Source organism: Heptranchias perlo, chromosome 19, assembly GCF_035084215.1.
Source record: "Heptranchias perlo isolate sHepPer1 chromosome 19, sHepPer1.hap1, whole genome shotgun sequence".
Taxonomy (NCBI): Eukaryota; Metazoa; Chordata; class Chondrichthyes; order Hexanchiformes; family Hexanchidae; genus Heptranchias; species Heptranchias perlo.
In genome coordinates, this window is record NC_090343.1 from 1,493,419 (window position 1) to 1,512,408 (window position 18,990).

Consider the following 18,990-nt stretch of genomic DNA (forward strand, 5'->3'; position numbering starts at 1 on the left):
TGTGGTGTGGGGTGGTGAGCTCTGTATTGTGTAGTGTGGGGTGGTGAGCTCTGTATTGTGTGGTGTGGGGTGGTGAGCTCTGTATTGTGTAGTGTGGGGTGGTGAGCTCCGTGAGTCACGGTGAGTTCTGTGTTGTGTGACACGGGCCGCCAAGTCCCCGGGGTTTAATCAGTCTCTGCTGCGTTAGCTGATTCTTGGCTTGGGGAAAACCCTCCAGCACAAGTGGCCGTTCTTCATGTCTCCGCCCAGACCAGCAGTGTTGTGAACTGTTTGACCAAGGGCAGGGGAGGACCCTCTTCTCACCGGGCCTCAACACTCGTGCACTTTCCAGGACGGGCCACTGGTCATTGATCAGGAGCAGGGACCCTGGCTGGTTGCGGTCTCCCAAGTGAGGCCACTCCACACTCTGCAAATCTCAGCACCTGAGACACCAGGGTGAAATACTAGTGCTACTAATGGTGAGCGATTGTGAGCTGTGTAATGCCATTGTCGAATACTAGTGCTACTAATGGTGAGCGATTGTGAGCTGTGTAATGCCATTGTCGAATACTAGTGCTACTAATGGTGAGCGATTGTGAGCTGTGTAACGCCATTGTCGAATACTAGTGCTACTAATGGTGAGCGATTGTGAGCTGTGTAACGCCATTGTCGAATACTAGTGCTACTAATGGTGAGCGATTGTGAGCTGTATAACACCAGGGTGGAATACTAGTGCTACTAATGGTGAGCGATTGTGAGCTGAATTAATCACATCACACAGGAAGCACATTTTTCTCTATAGCTTGTAGTGAAATAGGCCATGTGATAATTTGTGAAGTATTGATCTCAGGAGAGAGGTTTGGTCATCCTTTAAAGTTGATCAGTGTCACACGATACAAACCTCATCACTTGCAAACTGTGCCACTGATAACTGTTTTCTGCCCCTTCTCTTCTGAATAATATTTTCATGTGAGTCCCCTTTTAAGAGCACGAGTTTAATTATTTGTGTCTGTCCCCGTCCCAAACAAGCCCACTCCTGTAGAACGATAATGATGGGCTCAGGGGAAGGGACAGAGGTGTTTGAAATAACAAACTGCGCAGCAATTTCCAGAAGTGCTTTAGGAAACGGGCTCGAGATTCCAGGAGAATTTCCAGAATGCAGGAAAATCCCAGAAAAGGAACCAATAAATGACTTGAAACAGCTCACACTTCCGGGACTTGTGTGACACGGATACAAGTCTCGTGGCGCGGCCTGGAATCGAGCAAGTGCACAGCTTGTGATTAAATATCTCGGGGTCTGTGCAGAGCTTGTCGCTGCGTGGAATGGCACAGAGAGCAGAGCTGAACTCAACATGAGAGTTATATTAAAGTTACAGGGTTGGAGAAATCAGAGTGGAATGAGACAGTTGAGTAAAGAAAGTTTCCTCTGGTCACTATTCTGATAAGAGTGTAAATCAGTCATTTAGAAACGATTTCCAATTTCACTAAAAATAGTGAGGAGGGGAAACTTTCCCACTTTACGTCCTGACAAAATTTGGACTCCTGCCCTGTCCCGTTGGGAAAGGAGCTGGTCCGTGTTCAGTGTCTCCGCGCAGGAGAATGAACTTCCATTTCGAGAGCGCCTTTCACATTCTCAGGACGTCTCAAAGCACTTTACAGCCAATTAAGTACTTTTGAAGTGTAGTCACTGTTGTAATGTAGGAAACGTGGCAGCCAATTTGCGCACAGCAAGATCCCACAAACAGCAATGAGTTAATGACTGGATACTTTAGCCACAACACCAGGGAGAACTCCTCTGCTCTTCAATAGTGGCCTTGGGATCTTTTACATCCACCTGAGAGGGCAAGCAAGGTCTTGGTTTAATGTCTCATCCAAAAGACGGCACCTCCGACAGTGCAGCACTCCCTCAGTACTGCACCGGCAGTGTCAGCCTGGGTTCTATGCTCAAGTCGCTGGAACGGGGCTCGAACACAAAGCCATCTGACTCCGAGGCAAGAATGCTACCCACTGTGGGTCAATGAGCTGAGTGCGATAAGGAGCTTACTGTCGTGGGGTCAGCTCTCCTCCAATCCCTCATCAGAGTGACATTCTCCCTACAGCTGAGGCCTGCTGGCAAGAAAAATGGACCAAAACAGGACCATCTCGGATTCTTTTTGTTAATAGTTTGTCCCTAATTTGGAGGAAGTTGCAGTGATTTTCTGCTTGGTCTGTAATTGAGATTTGCTTCTCGATGTCAGGATCAAAGACATTTCCCTCCATAAAGTCACTGAGTTATGAAAAGGTCACACAATAATGAGACCAACTCTTACAAAAAGCAACTGAGCGAGCTGGACAGAAAGCCTTGTGTAACTAGACCCGCTGCTTACTGCGGTGTCTTGTAGGGTGTGCAGGAAAAGAATTTCCCTCACAACTGGTGGAACAGGACTAGCAAACACAGCTGACCAAAACACCACTGTGTGATAGAATTAACTCTTGAACTGCTGAATTTCCGCTGGAGTTTGAAAGCTCAACCATTCGAGAACTCCCATTTATACATCCTCAGGACGTCCCAAAGCACTTTACAGCCAATGAAGTAGTTTTTGACGTGTAGTCACTGTTGTAATGTAGGAAACACGGCAGCCAATTTGCGCACAGCAGGATCCCACAAACAGCAATTTAATAGTGACCAAATAATCTGTTTTAGTGATGTTGGTTGAGGACTAAATATTGGCCAGGACACCGGGGAGAACTCCCCTGCTCTTCAAATAGTGTCCTGGGAACTGTTGCGTCCACCTGAGAGGGCAGACGGTTTAACACCTCATCCGAAAAATGGCACCCCCGACAGTGCATTGCTCCCTCAGTACTGGCACTGGGAGGGTCGGCCTAGGTTTTGTGCTCAAATCTCTGGAGTGGGACTAGAACCCACGACCTTCTGATTCAGGAGCGAGAGTGCTGCCCACTGAGCCCCGGCCGACCCAATAACCCCACCAATAACTGATTACCTCATTGCTGTTTGTGGGACCTTTTTGTGCACAAATTGGCTTCCGTATTCTGAATGCACTTTGCAGCTTGCGCACTGTCCTGGGTGTGCAACTCGCGCACTGTCCTGGCTTTGCACACTGTCCTGGGTGTGCAACTCGCGCACTGTCCTGGGTGTGCAGCTTGCACACTGTCCACGCCGTCCCGGGGGCGCGGGGCCTGCTCTCCGCCCCGGGGGCGCGGGGCCTGCTCGCCGCCCCGGGGGCGCGGGGCCTGCTCGCCGCCCCGGGGGCGCGGGGCCTGCTCGCCGCCCCGGGGGCGCGGGGCCTGCTCGCCGCCCCGGGGGCGCGGGGCCTGCTCGCCGCCCCGGGGGCGCGGGGCCTGCTCTCCGCCCCGGGCGCGGATTTGTACAGCTTGTAATTTGTTGTAATTTCTCAGTGATTCTCTGTAAATGTGAAGGCAGTTTCTGGGTCGAGACCGTGTGTGACGATGAGCAGAGGCCTGGCGGTGGGGAGAGTCAGGCTGCTCTGCACGACTCGTGAGAGTAACGCAGCGTTTTATCACTTTACCCGGGGGCTTGGTGTTCGAAGGCCGGCCAGGCAAACCTCCCCTGACTGTTTGTACAGAAGCTGCTGGATGCCTCGTTCTGGAATGTGGTTGTTACGGTAACAGATTAGGCTGCTGCACACTTTAAAAAGGCATCACCCCACCCCATGCACTCCCCACCCTGAACAAACAGCCCAGAATGTTCAGTGGCAGAGCCTGGTTCCTTGTTCTGAAGTTGCCCAGTCAGCAGTTAGCCACGTGAGATGTGTTTACCAGTCGGGCAGGGCCTGAGGCACCATGTGATTTTCACATGGTGATCCCCTGGTATCGGCTCGGACTGGGATTTCATAACAAAAACCCCCAAATCTGGTTTAACCGTGTGATTGTGCTACTTTACTTAATCTTCATACTGGTAATGATCCAACATAATTAGCCCACTCCAACTTTTGGCCTGCTTTAAAGAGCTGCTTATTATCTGACGTAATTAACCCTTCGCTCGTCCTGATTTAAACTGGGATTCAGAGGACGGTCCCTTCAACCTGCAGATCTCCTCCTCATGCCTCAAAAATTTCCTTTATTTTGTGGTTACAATATTTTCGATATTAACCCTGTTGATCATAGAATCAAAGTTACAACACAGATGGAGGCCATTCAGCCCATCGTGTCCAGGCCAGCCAAAAAAGAGCTATCCAGCTTGATCCCACTTTCCAGCACTTGGTCCGTAGCCCTGCAGGTTACGGCTCTTCAGGTGCTCATCCAGGTACTTTTTAAGTGAGTTGAGGGTTTCTGCCTCTCCCACCCTCTCAGGCAGTGAGTTCGAGACCCCCACCACCCTCTGGGTGAAAAAAATTCTCCTCAACTCCCCTCTAATCCTTCTACCAATCACTTTAAATCTATGCCCCCTGGTCACTGACCCCTCTGCTAAGGGAAATAGGTCCTCCCTATCCACTCTATCTGGGCCCTTTATAATTTTGTACACCTCAATTAAATCTCCCCTCAGCCTCCTCTGTTCCAAAGAAAACAACTCCAGCCTATCTAATCTTTCCTCAGAGCTAAAATTCTCCAGTCCTGGCAACATCCTCGTAAATCTCCTCTGCACCCTCTCTAGTGCAATCACATCTTTCCTGTAATGTGGTGACCAGAACTGTACACTGTACTCAAGCTGATGAGTTGAATTTGCACAGAGCCTTATCAATAACGTGCTCCTGGGAAATCCCTCTGTTCAGCTTGGCTCGGTTGGTAGCGCACTCATCCGAGAGTGAGGGTTCAAGCTTTCCCCACAAGATCTCGAGTCCGTGGTCTAGACTGACACTCAAATACTGAGGGAGTGCCGCACTGTCGGAGAGTCAGTGCTGAGGGAGCGCCGCACTGTCGGAGGGTCAGTGCTGAGGGAGCGCCGCACTGTCGGAGAGTCAGTGCTGAGGGAGCGCCGCACTGTCGGAGGGTCAGTGCTGAGGGAGCGCCGCACTGTCGGAGAGTCAGTGCTGAGGGAGCGCCGCACTGTCGGAGGGTCGGTACTGAGGGAGCGCCGCACTGTCGGAGGGTCAGTGCTGAGGGAGCGCCGCACTGTCGGAGGGTCAGTGCTGAGGGAGCGCCGCACCGTCGGAGGGTCAGTGCTGAGGGAGCGCCGCACCGTCGGAGGGTCAGTACTGAGGGAGCGCCGCACCGTCGGAGGGTCAGTGCTGAGGGAGCGCCGCACTGTCGGAGGGTCAGTGCTGAGGGAGCGCCGCACTGTCGGAGGGTCAGTGCTGAGGGAGCGCCGCACTGTCGGAGGGTCAGTACTGAGGGAGCGCCGCACTGTCGGAGGGTCAGTACTGAGGGAGCGCCGCACTGTCGGAGGGTCAGTACTGAGGGAGCGCCGCACTGTCGGAGGGTCAGTACTGAGGGAGCGCCGCACTGTCGGAGGGTCAGTACTGAGGGAGCGCCGCACTGTCGGAGGGTCGGTACTGAGGGAGCGCTGCACTGTCGGAGGGTCAGTGCTGAGGGAGCGCCGCACCGTCGGAGGGTCAGTACTGAGGGAGCGCCGCACTGTCGGAGGGTCGGTACTGAGGGAGCGCCGCACTGTCGGAGGTGTTGTCCTTCGGATAAGACATTAAACCGATGCCCCGTCTACCCGTTCAGGTGGACGTGAAATATCCCACAGCCACTATTCGAAGAAGAGCAGGGGAGTTCTCCCAGGTGTCCTGATGATAGCCCTTCCTCAAACAACATCACTGAAACATGGATTGACTCTCGCAGCTCGTGGGGTGTTCCTGCATTTACCTACATATTGCAAATGTTACACCCCTGTTCAAAAAAAGGGGAGAGGGACAAACCCGGCAATTACAGGCCGGTCAGGCCAACGTCGGTGGTGGAGAAACTTTTAGAGACAATAATCTGGGACAAAATAAATTGGGACTTGGAAAAGTCTGGGTTAATAAATAAAAGTCAACATGGATTTGTTAAATGAAAATTGTGTTTAACTGACTTGGTTGGGTTCTTTGATACAGTAACGGAGAGGGTCGATGAGGGGAGTGCGGTTGATGTTGTGTAGATGGATTTTCAAAAAGCAATTGATAAAGTGCCGCATAATTGACTTATTAGCAAAATTAAAGCCCATGGGATTAAAGGGACAGTGGCAGCGTGGATACAAAATTGGCTAAAGGACAGAAAGCAGAGAGTAGTGATGAACAGTTGTTTTTCACACTGGAGGGAAGTATACAGTGATGTTCCCCAGGGGTCAGTATTAGGACCACTGCTCTTTTTGATGTATGTTAATGACCTGGATTTGGGGAAACAGGGTATAATTTCAAAGTTTGCAGATGACACGAAACTCGGAAGTGTAGTAAACAATGTGGAGGATAATAACAGACTTCAGGAGGACAGATTAAGTGAGAGGGCAAGAAGGTGGCAGATGGAGTATAATGTGGGGAAATGTGAGGTTATTCACTTTGTTAGGAAGAATAGAAAAACGGAATATTTTTACAAGAGTAAGGAAGTCTTGCTACAATTGTACAGGGCTTTGATGAGACCTCACCTGGAGTACTGTGTACAGTTTTGGTCTCTTTATCTAAGGAAGGATATACTTGCCTTAGAGGCGGTGCAACGAAGGTTCACTAGATTGATTCCTGGGATGAGAGGGTTGTCCAATGAGGAGAGATTGAGTAGAATGGGCCTTTACTCTCTGGAGTTTAAAAGAATGAGAGGTGATCTCATTGAAACATATAAGATTCTGAGGGGGTTTGACAGGGTAGATGCTGAGAGATTGTTTCTCCTGGCTGGAGAGTCTAGAACTAGAGGGGCATAGTCTCAGGATAAGAGGTCGGCCATTTAGGACTGAGATGAGGAGGAATTTCTTCAATCAGAGGGTTGTGAATATTTGGAATTCTCCACCCCAGAGGGCTGTGGAGGCTGAGTCGTCGAGTATATTCGGCAGGAGTTGGAGGAGGAGGAGATGGATAGATTTTTTGACTCTAGGGGAATCGAGGGATATGGGGATCAGGCAGGAAAGTGGAGTTGAGGTCGAAGATCAGCCATGATCTTACTGAATGGTGGAGCAGGCTCGAGGGGCCGAATGGCCTACTCCTGCTCCTATTTGTAATGTTTTTATAGACAGACTGGTGAAATGGGCAGACACATGGCAGATGACATTTAATGCAGGGGAGTGTGAAGTGATAACATTTTGGTAGGAAGAATGAGGAGAGGCAATATAAACTAAATGGTACAATTTTAAAGGGGGTGCAGGAACAGAGAGACCTGGGGGCGTACGTAGACAAATCTTTGAAGGTGACAGGACAAGTTGAGAAGGCTGTTCAAAAAAGCATACGGGATCCTGGGCTTTATAAATAGAGCCAGAGTACAAAAGCAAGGAAGTTATGCTAAGCCTTTATAAAACACTGGTTCGGCCTCAGCTGGAGTATTGTGTTCAATTCTGGGCACCACATTTTAGGAAGGATGTCAAGGCCTTAGAGAGGGTGCAGAGGAGATTTACTAGAATGGTTCCAGGGATGAGGGACTCCAGTTATGTGGAGAGACTGGAGAAGCTGGGGTTGTTCTCCTTAGAACAGGGAAGGTTAAGGGGAGATTTGATCGAGGTGTTCAAAATCATGAACGGTTTTGATAGAGTAAATAAGGAGAATCTGTTTCCAGTGGCAGAAGGGTCGGTAACCAGAGGACACAGATTTAAGGTGATCGGCAAAAGAGCCAGAGGGGAGATGAGGAGACATGTCCCAGATTATTGTCTCTAAAAGTTTCCCCACCACCGATGTTGGGCTGATGGGCCTGTAATTGCCGGTTTGTCCCTCTCCCCTTTTTTGAACGGGTGTAACATTTGCAATATGTCGGTAAATGCAGGAAACATGTTTTTTTTTATGCAGAGAGTTGTGATGATCTGGAATGCGCTGCCTGAAAGGACGGTGGAAGCAGATTCAATAGTAACTTTCAAAAGGGAATCAGATAAGTACTTGAAGGGAAAATATTTACAGGGAGAGAGCAGGAGAGTGGGACTAATTGGATAGCTTTCAAAGAGCCAGCACAGGCACGATGGACGAATGGTCTCCTCCTGTGCTGTACCTACTATGATATGACATTAGTGACAGCTGTTCACCGTGCGTGAAGCATTTTAAGACGTGTCTCAGGTGCGATATAAATGCAAGTCAGCGATGTTGGAGTGTCTGAGAGGCTGTTCGTACCCGGTGTCTAGGATCTCGTCTTTGAATGGGTAAGAAGAACAACCTGCATTTATATAGCACCTTCAGCGTTCACAGGAACGATAATCACACTTCGACACCGGGCCAGATAAGGAGATATCGGGACAGGTGACCCAAAGCTTGGCCAAAGAGGGAGGTTTTAAGGAGCGTCTTAAAGGAGGAGAGAGAGGCGGAGAGGTTTAGGGAGGGAATTCCAGAGCTTAGGGCCCAGGCGGCTGAAGGCACGGCCGCCAATGGTGGAGCAATAAAGACTGGGGATGTGTAAGAGGCCAGAATTGGAGGAGCGCAGAGATCTCGGAGGGTTGTAGGGCTGGAGGAGGTTACAGAGATAGGGAGGGGCGAGGCCACGGAGGAGGTTACAGAGATAGGGAGGGGCGAGGCCATGGAGGAGGTTACAGAGGTAGGGAGGGGCGAGGCCATGGAGGAGGTTACAGAGATAGGGAGGGGCGAGGCCATGGAGGAGGTTACAGAGATAGGGAGGGGCGAGGCCATGGAGGAGGTTACAGAGGTAGGGAGGGGCGAGGCCATGGAGGAGGTTACAGAGATAGGGAGGGGTGAGGGCCATGGAGGAGGTTACAGAGATAGGGAGGGGCGAGGCCATGGAGGAGGTTACAGAGGTAGGGAGGGGCGAGGCCATGGAGGGATTTGAAAACAAGGATGAGAATTTTAAAATCGAGGCGTTGCTGTTCCTCACGCTGAAGGTTTCATCACATGACCGCCAACCACCAGGCCCCCACTCTCCCGCCATTGGTCGACCGACACGTCCATCCTCACAGTGCCCCGCCCCCACTCTCCCGCCATTGGTCGACCAACACGTCCATCCTCACAGTGCCCCGCCCTCACTCTCCCGCCATTGGTCGACTGACACGTCCATCCTCTTGGTCCCCCACCCCCATGGCCAATCGTAAAGCGAGCAGACTCTTTGTTACCTGATTGACTGCCAATCAGCCTTTCTCCCATCTCCAATATTTTGACGATGTGGAGATGCCGGTGATGGACTGGGGTTGACAATTGTAAACAATTTTACACCAAGTTATAGTCCAGCAATTTTATTTTAAAATCCACAAGCTTTCGGAGGCTTCCTCCTTCCTCAGGTGAACGGTGTTTTCCAACGACATTCACCAAAATTGCTGGACTATAACTTGGTGTTGTAAAATTGTTTACAATATTTTTATAACTAATAAAGGAAAGTGTTCAAAGAAAATGAAAAAAACACCTTGTTTTAATGTCCCTGTCTCTGGTTTTTGCTCCCACCAGTGTCCAGGAGATTAGTCTTTAATTCCTGGAGACTCCAGGACAATCCTGGAGGGTTGGTGACCCCCAGGAAGGGCTGAGCTACCAGCAACGTCAAACTGTGACCAGCGCAGGTCACCTTCAATCAAGGAAAAGGAAAAAAAGAGAAAGACGTGCATTTCTACAGCGTCGTCCCCACCTCAGAACGCCCGGAAACACTTTACAGCCAATTAAATACTTTTTGAAGTGTGGTCACTGTTGTTAATGTGGGAAACGTGGCAGCCAATTTGCGCACAGCAAGATCCCGCAAACAGCAATGACCAGATCATCTGTTTCAGTGATGTTGGTTGAGGGATAAATATTGGCCCAGGACACTGGGGAGAACTCCCCTGCTCTTCCTCAAATAGTAACCAGGGGATCTTTTACACCCACCTGAGAGGACAGACGGGGCTTAGTTTAACGTCTCATCCAAAAGACAGAAGGCAAAATTCGAGGCATTTGTCCTGATATTCACACTGGAGGAGTCCTCCTGGGGGAGAGCGATGAACTCTGCCCCAAACCTTGGTCTGGTTTTATTATAAAGGCAGCAACAGATCTGTGAAACTGATATCTCTTTAAACACCAAGTGTTCCCAGGAAGGATGAGCAGCAGAAACTTCAGAGGAAAGGTTGGGGTGAGGAGTGGGATATTCTCACCTCGCAACAGACGCAGGATATCTGAGTTTAACCACAAGCAGACGGACAGTCTGGTATCCTCTGTGGGGCAAAGGTCATGTGTCAGAACAATGCAACTTTACTTCAGTCATTGTGATTTCTATTGTGTGAGTTGCATTAGTAACGGGGGCAGTTAGTGACGGGAGCAGTTAGTGACGGGAGCAGTTAGTAACGGGAGCAGTTAGTAACGGGAGCAGTTAGTAACGGAGCAGTTAGTAAGGGAGCAGTTAGTAACGGGAGCAGTTAGTAACGGGAGCAGTTAGTAACGGGGGCAGTTAGTGACGGGAGCAGTTAGTGACGGGAGCAGTTAGTGACGGGGGCAGTTAGTGACGGGGGCAGTTAGTAACGGGAGCAGTTAGTAACGGGAGCAGTTAGTAACGGGGCAGTTAGTAACGGGAGCAGTTAGTAACGGGAGCAGTTAGTGACGGGGGCAGTTAGTGACGGGGGCAGTTAGTGACGGGGGCAGTTAGTGACGGGAGCAGTTAGTGACGGGAGCAGTTAGTGACGGGGGCAGTTAGTAACGGGAGCAGTTAGTGACGGGAGCAGTTAGTAACGGGAGCAGTTAGTAACGGGGGCAGTTAGTGACGGGGGCAGTTAGTGACGGGGGCAGTTAGTGACGGGAGCAGTTAGTGACGGGAGCAGTTAGTGACGGGAGCAGTTAATGACGGGGGCAGTTAGGTGACGGGGGCAGTTAGTGACGGGGGCAGTTAGTGACGGGGGCAGTTAGTGACGGGGGCAGTTAGTAACGGGGGCAGTTAGTGACGGGGGCAGTTAGTGACGGGAGCAGTTAGTGACGGGGGGGCAGTTAGTAACGGGAGCAGTTAGTAACTAGTAACGGGAGCAGTTAGTAACGGGAGCAGTTAGTAACGGGGGCAGTTAGTAACGAGAGCAGTTAGTAACGGGGCAGGTATTCACTGGGAGGCCACGCACCACGTCATGTGACCGTCTCGGGCCGATCTTAACATAGATCCCGAATTCAGCACTGGGACCCTTCACTGTGACTTTGTCAAAACTCAACTGTTCAACACTGTCTCCCAGCCTCTGTATACTCCAACCTGTCATGTATCCTGTCCTGCCCCCCCCCATCACTCCCGACCCCCCCCATCACTCCCGACTCCCTCCCCATCACTCCCGACTCCCTCCCCATCACTCCCGACTCCCCCCCATCACTCCCGACTCCCTCCCCATCACTCCCGACTCCCCCCCATCACTCCCGACGCCCCCCCCCATCACTCCCGATCCCCCCATCACTCCCGATCCCCCCCATCACTCCCGACCCCCCCCCATCACTCCCGACACCCCCCCATCACTCCCGACTCCCCCCCATCACTCCCGACTCCCCCCCCATCACTCCCGACTCCCCCCCCATCACTCCCGACCCCCCCCCCCATCACTCCCGACCCCCCCCCCCATCACTCCCGACCCCCCCCCATCACTCCCGACCCCCCCCCATCACTCCCGACCCCCCCCCATCACTCCCGACCCCCCCCATCACTCCCGACCCCCCCCATCACTCCCGACCCCCCCCCCCCCATCACTCCCGACCCCCCCCATCACTCCCGACCCCCCCCCATCACTCCCGACCCCCCCCCATCACTCCCGACCCCCCCCCATCACTCCCGACCCCCCCCATCACTCCCGACCCCCCCCATCACTCCCGACCCCCCCCCCATCACTCCCGACCCCCCCCCCATCACTCCCGACCCCCCCCCCATCACTCCCGACCCCCCCCCCATCACTCCCGACCCCCCCCCCATCACTCCCGACCCCCCCCCCATCACTCCCGACCCCCCCCCCATCACTCCCGACCCCCCCCCATCACTCCCGACCCCCCCCATCACTCCCGACCCCCCCCCCATCACTCCCGACCCCCCCCCCCATCACTCCCGACCCCCCCCCCATCACTCCCGACCCCCATTGCCCCCCCCCCCCACCCCCAGTCGACCGACCCATCACTCCTGCCCCCCCCCCACTCAGTCGACCCACCCATCCGAAGCGCGGGACGGGGGAATGTTGCGTTGTTAAACTTTTTTTATTTGTTGATGGGATGTGGGCGTCGCTGACGAGGCCGGCATTTATTGCCCATCCCTAATTGCCCCTTGTGGTGGCGGTGGTGGCGGTGGCGGTGATGGCGGTGATGGTGGTGATGGTGGCGATGGCGGTGGCGGTGGAGCCGCTGCAGTCCGTGTGGTGAAGGCCACGCCTGATTGTTCAGGTGAATGGTAACGATCCCAGGCCGGTATCTGTGTGGCTCCTGCCCAATGAACAGTTTAACGGTTGGTTCCTCGCGGTGTTTGTCAGATGTTGTAATTCATTGTACGACACATTTGGAAATGTTTTGATTATAAAAGCCAGGAGCATTATTTGTTCCTGTGTATTTCATGTCTGAGACGGTATGAATTGGCTGCGATGGGTGGGGTTTAATAAATGCACAAAGGACAAAGCAGGTTTAGGTTTAACATCTGTTTGCGAACGATTGCTGCACATTCTGACTCAGCGCAGTTATTTCAGGGCACGGTGCCAATGGAGTCCAGCTGCTTCTGCAGAGAGACTGAGTGAACGGAGCACAAGGCCCCGGTCAGTCCGGTATCGCCCGGCCCCCAGTCTGTCTGGTATCACCGGCCCCCGGTCAGTCCGGTATCGCCGGGGCCCCCGGTCAGTCCGGTATCGCCGGGGCCCCCGGTCAGTCCGGTATCGCCGGGGCCCCCGGTCAGTCCGGTATCGCCGGGGGCCCCGGTCAGTCCGGTATCGCCGGGGGCCCCGGTCAGTCCGGTATCGCCGGGGGCCCCGGTCAGTCCGGTATCGCCGGGGCCCCCGGTCAGTCCGGTATCGCCGGGGCCCCCGGTCAGTCCGGTATCGCCGGGGCCCCCGGTCAGTCCGGTATCGCCGGGGCCCCCGGTCAGTCCGGTATCGCCGGGGCCCCCGGTCAGTCCGGTATCACCGGGGCCCCCGGTCAGTCCGGTATCGCCCGGCCCCCGGTCAGCCCGGTATCACCGGGGCCCCCGGTCAGCCCGGTGTCTCACACTTCAGTAGGAAGTGTGTCCCATTCAGGTCAAAAGGCACAGCAACTAGACAAGTTAGTGATACACATCCCCCACTGACTAGTTAACTTAGTGATACACAGCCCTCACCGACTAGTTAACTTAGTGATACACAGCCCCCACTGACTAGTTAACTTAGTGATACACAGCCCCCACTGACTAGTTAACTTAGTGATACACAGCCCTCACTGACTAGTTAACTTAGTGATACACAGCCCCCACTGACTAGTTAACTTAGTGATACACAGCCCCCACTGACTAGTTAACTTAGTGATACACAGCCCTCACTGACTAGTTAACTTAGTGATACACAGCCCTCACTAGGCTGTTAGTCAACATTATCCAGTTTATTCCATGTAAAGTACAGACCTGTGGAATGAGCACCAGGCCCCAGACAAAACCTCCTCTTCCACTGAATCAGCAACTCTGCAAATATTTTTAGTCGACCGATAAGTGTTTCTTAGGCAGGTGATGAAAGCTGTTGACGGCTCCTTTGTGTACAGATTCTGTCTGCTGTATTACTGCTCCCGGTCCAGGTGGCTGCTGTCAGCCTGGGGGGTAATATTACCCCCAGTATCTCCGAGACTGGGACCTGGGGGGGGGTAATATTCCCCCCAGTATCTCCGAGACTGGGACCTGGGGGGGGGGGTAATATTACCCCCAGTATCTCCGAGTCTGGGACCTGGGGGGGTAATATTCCCCCCAGTATCTCCGAGACTGGGACCTGGGGGGTAATATTCCCCCCAGTATCTCCGAGACTGGGACCTGGGGGTTGCACCCAGTGTTCTGCCATCACTTGCTGCAAAATGCACGTGCCTGTAGATTGAGTGACAACAAGATCAGACTTGGCTGTGATGCTTCTGTGGTCGAATTGCTCTACCACTCACTGTCTAAGCTCGAATCTCAATACAGACCACCTGGGAGAGATACTGAAGGATGCTTGAGGTACAATCAGTGCCTCCATGGGTTCAGGTCCCACTGCAGAGACTTGAGCACATAATCAAGGATAACGCTCCAGTGAGGGAGCGCCGCACTGTCGGAGGGTCAGTACTGAGGGAGTGCTGCACTGTCGGAGGGTCAGTACTGAGGGAGCGCCGCGCTGTCGGAGGGTCAGTACTGAGGGAGCGCCGCACTGTCGGAGGGTCAGTACTGAGGGAGCGCCGCGCTGTCGGAGGGTCAGTACTGAGGGAGCGCCGCGCTGTCGGAGGGTCAGTACTGAGGGAGCGCCGCGCTGTCGAAGGGTCAGTGCTGAGGGAGTGCCGCACTGTCGGAGGGTCAGTGCTGAGGGAGCGCCGCACTGTCGGAGGGTCGGTACTGAGGGAGCGCCGCACTGTCGGAGGGTCGGTACTGAGGGAGCGCCGCACTGTCGGAGGGTCGGTACTGAGGGAGCGCCACACTGTCGGAGGGTCGGTACTGAGGGAGCGCCGCACTGTCGGAGGGTCGGTACTGAGGGAGCGCCGCACTGTCGGAGGGTCGGTACTGAGGGAGCGCCGCACTGTCGGAGGGTCGGTACTGAGGGAGCGCCGCACTGTCGGAGGGTCGGTACTGAGGGAGCGCCGCACTGTCGGAGGGTCAGTACTGAGGGAGCGCCGCACTGTCGGAGGGTCAGTACTGAGGGAGCGCCGCACTGTCAGACGTGCTGTCGTTTGGATGAGACGTTAAACAGAGGCCCCGTCTGCCCCCCTCAGGTGGATGTAAAAGATCCCACGGCCACTATTGGAGGAAGAGCAGGGGGAGTTCTCCCCGGGGTCCTGGTCGATATTTATCCCTCAACCAAAATCACTAAAAACAGATTATTTGGTCATTATCACTTTACTGTTTGTGGGATCTTGCTGTGTGCAAATTGGCTGCTGCGTTTCCTACATTACAACTGTGACTACACTTCAAATGTACTTCATTGGCTGTAAAGCAGTTTGGGATTTCCTGAGGTTGTGGAAGACACTGTAGAAATACAAATCTGTCTCTCTCGGGAAGAGAATGAGAATAAATATGAGGACAGGTGATTGTCGTTCCTGCCCAGTCAGTCTGAGTATGTTGATCCAGATGTTTATGGTTGTTTCTCCGGAGATGCCAGTAGCAGCAGGATTTAAGGAATGAAAAAACCTTTGAACTAACAGAGCAGTTGATGTGTGTTGAGTTGTTCTAACATGCTGCGTCAGAGCGGCCCAGTACAGATTTATCCCCTGTCATCCCCACACACGGAGATAGAGGCCACGAGACCTTCGTACCTAAATGCAGTGCAGGAAAAGCAGGAGGCCGACTATTGCCAGGTCCCCGTAACCCTGCTCCCAGTGGCACCTGGCAGGGAACGGCGCAGAGCCAATCGTCCCTCTCAAACAGGGTGAGTGGTGCAGGGAGATGGAAGGAGTAAAGTACCAACATGGGCAACATAGGAACAGGAGGAGGCCATTCAGCCCCTCGAGCCTGTTCTTCAGCCCCTCGAGCCTGTTCTGCCATTCAATTCGATCACAGCTAAGCTGTATCTTAACTCCATTTACCTGTCTTTGCTCCAATTCCCCTGATTCCCAACAAAAATCAATCTCAGTCTTGAAAGTTCCAGTTAATCCCCGGCCTCCAGAGCCTTTGAGGGAGAGAGTTCCAGATTTCCACTCCCCTTTGTGTGAAGTGCTTCCTGACATCACCCCCGAACGGCCGAGCTCTAATTTTAAGGTTCTGCCCCCTTGTTCTGGACTCCCCCCACCAGAGGGAATAGTTTCTCTCTATCGACCCTATTGAATCCTTTAATCATCTTAAACACCTCGATCAGATCTACCCTCAATCTTTATACTCGAGGGAACACAAGCCCAGTCTGTGCAACCTGTCCGTATAATTTAACCCTTTTAGCCCCGAGATCATTCTGGTGAATCTGCACTGTACCCCCTCCAAGGCCAATATATCCTCCCTGAGAACTGAACCCAGTCTCCAGACGGGGCCTGACCAGAGCTCTGTACAGCTGTAGCATCACTTCCTCCCCTTTGTATTTCAGCCCCCTCGAGATAAAGGCCAGTCCTGAATGGAAATAATTGCTCTCAATGTGGTAAAGAGACAGATAATTGTTGGTTTCACTGAGTTGTGATGAGTTTCACTGTTGTTGCAATTGTGGGTTTGCTTCGTGTGGCTCTCCACTGCCACCTGCTGGCCCGACCTGTGTTGTACAATATTGGTGCAAGGGCTGGGTCACTACTGCTCACTACCAATCAGTTCTTTCTTACACAACTAAAGCTGCTGATATTTGCACCTGCACCGTCACCTGTTCAATTTACTGAGAAACTTCCGTCCTTCACCTCCCCCACCCTGCGGCTTGTTAGTTCCTCAAATGCAAACTAACCTCTCACACCTGACTGAAAGATGGCAAATATTTATGCTAATTTATCGAATGGAATGAGAATGTGATCCCAAGTGAATCGGATTACTTTTCCTCTCTGTACAGTTCCAAATGCTTAACCTCCACATATCAATTGCAACAGCAAGTGTTGGCTGGGGCTATTTGACTATGGGGGGAATCACAGCCAAGCCTGGTTCTGTCCTGGCTAGACATTTTCTGGTGGAGGAGGGGAGATCCCTGGACAATTTCCTCCCCACCCCACCAAACTCAGCACGAGCTGAGAATTAAACCCAGGGCCCTTCGCTCTCTGTGAATCTCAGTCCCACACCAGGTCTTGCATCACCCGCCCCCCACCCTGTGCTGCAGGAGGTCCCAATCCCCTGCTCCCCAGCCCATTCAGTGTTACCTTCCTGTTGATTCCTGGGCAGCTCTCCCTGAGTCTGGGATCTCTGAGGCGTGAGCAATGGAACTTTCTAATCCTGTTCCACTTGTTCCATGTTCTCTAAATTGACAGAAGCCCAGGATTTGGTCCCATTAATATTATTTTTTTAAGTGAGGTGCTCGGGGAATTCTTGTGTCTTCAGTGTGGGAGTGGTTAATACCCATCACTGGTCAGTGAAACCTTGCCTGTGTCGGAGTGACATCTTATCATAAGCTCTCAGACAATGAATTACTTTCTAACTGTGTCTGCTGTTCTCCCACAACAAAGTTACACAAATCACTTTGATGGAAGACCAGTTAATCTGTTGTTTTATTTTTTGGTGGTATAGATTGAGAGAAAATTTCCTGATGGTCTAACAGGGCCATGGGATCTTTAACATCCCAGCCGATCGGGCAGATGGAACCTTCGTTGAATGTTTCATCTAAAGAACGGTAGCTTAGTATTGAACATAAGAAATAGGAACAGGAGTAGGCCATCTGGCCCCTCGAGTCTGCTCCGCCATTCAACAAGATCATGGCTGATCTTCTACCTCTGCGCCATTTTCCTGCACTATCCCCATATCCCTTGATGCATTTAATATCTAGAAATCTATCGATCTCTGTTTTGAATGTACTCAATGACTGAGCCTCCGCAGCCCTCTGGGGGAGAGAATTCCAAAGATTCACCACCCTCTGAGTGAAGAGATTTCTCCTCATCTCAGTCCTAAATGGCCTACCCCTTATTCTGAGACACTGACCCCTGGTTCCAGACTCCCCAGCCAGGGGAAACAGCCTCCCTGCATCTACCCTGTCGAGCCCTGTAAGAATTTTGTATGTTTCAATGAGATCATCTCTCATTCTTCTAAACTCGAGAATACAGGCCGAGTCTACTCAATCTCTCCTCATACGACAATCCCACCATCCCAGGAATCAGTCTGGTGAACCATTGCTGCACTCCCTCTATGGCAAGTATATCCTTTCTTAGATAAGGAGACCAAAACTGCACACAATACTCCAGGTGTAGTCTCACCAAGGCCCTATATAATTGCAGTAAGACATCTTCACTCCTGTACTCAAATCCTCTTGTAATAAAGGCCAACATACTATTTGCCTTCCTAATTGCTTGCTGCACCTGCATGTTAGCTTTCAGTGACTCATGTACAAGGACACCCAGATCCCTTTGAACAACAACATTTCCCAATCTCTCACCATTTAAAAAATACTCTGTATTTCTGTTTTTCCTACCAAAGTGGATAACTTCACATTTTTCAACATTATATTCCATCTGCTATGTTTTTGCCCACTCACTTAGTCTGTCTATATCCACTTGAAGCCTCTTTGCATCCTCCTCACAACTCGCATTCCCATTTAGTTTTGTGTCATCAGCAAACTTGGAAATATTACATTTGGTTCCCTCATCTAAATCATTGATATATATTGTGAATAGCTGGGGCCCAAGCACTGATCCTTGCGGTACCCCACTAGTCACAGTCTGCCAACCTGAAAAAGACCCATTTATTCCTACTCTCTGTTTTCTGTCCATTAACCAATTCTCAATCCATGCCAGTATATTACCCCCAATCCCATGTGCTCTAACTTTGTTCACCAAACTCCTGTGTGGGACCTTATCGAAAGCCTTCTGAAAATCCAAATACACCACATCCACTGGTTCCTCCTTTTCTATTCTACTAGTTACATCCTCAAAGAATTCCAATAGGTTTGTCAAACATGATTTCCCTTTCACAAAACTATGTTGACTCTGCCAAATCCTATTATTATTTTCTAAGTGTCCTGTTATCACATCCTTTATAATAGACTCTAGCATTTTCTCGATGACTGATGCCAGGCTAACTGGTCTGTAGTTCCCTGTTTTCTCTCTCCCTCCTTTCTTAAATAGTGGGGTGACATTTGCCACCCTCCAATCTGCAGGAACCTTTCCAGAATCTATAGAATTTTGGAAGGTGACAACCAATGCATCCACTATCTCTATAACCACCTCTTTCAAAACCCTGGGATGTAGGTCATCAGGTCCTTGGGATTTATCGACTTTCAGTCCCATTAATTTCTCGATTTTTTTATTAATTGGA

The 18,990-nt window shown here is 51.8% G+C and overlaps 1 protein-coding gene across 3 annotated transcripts in view; it reads left to right on the plus strand.

The window, feature by feature from the left end:
* Positions 1-18,990, plus strand: part of mtss1 (MTSS I-BAR domain containing 1) — a 78,239-nt gene that overhangs the window by 13,725 nt on the left and 45,524 nt on the right. The gene's annotated exons all lie outside the window — the stretch shown is intronic.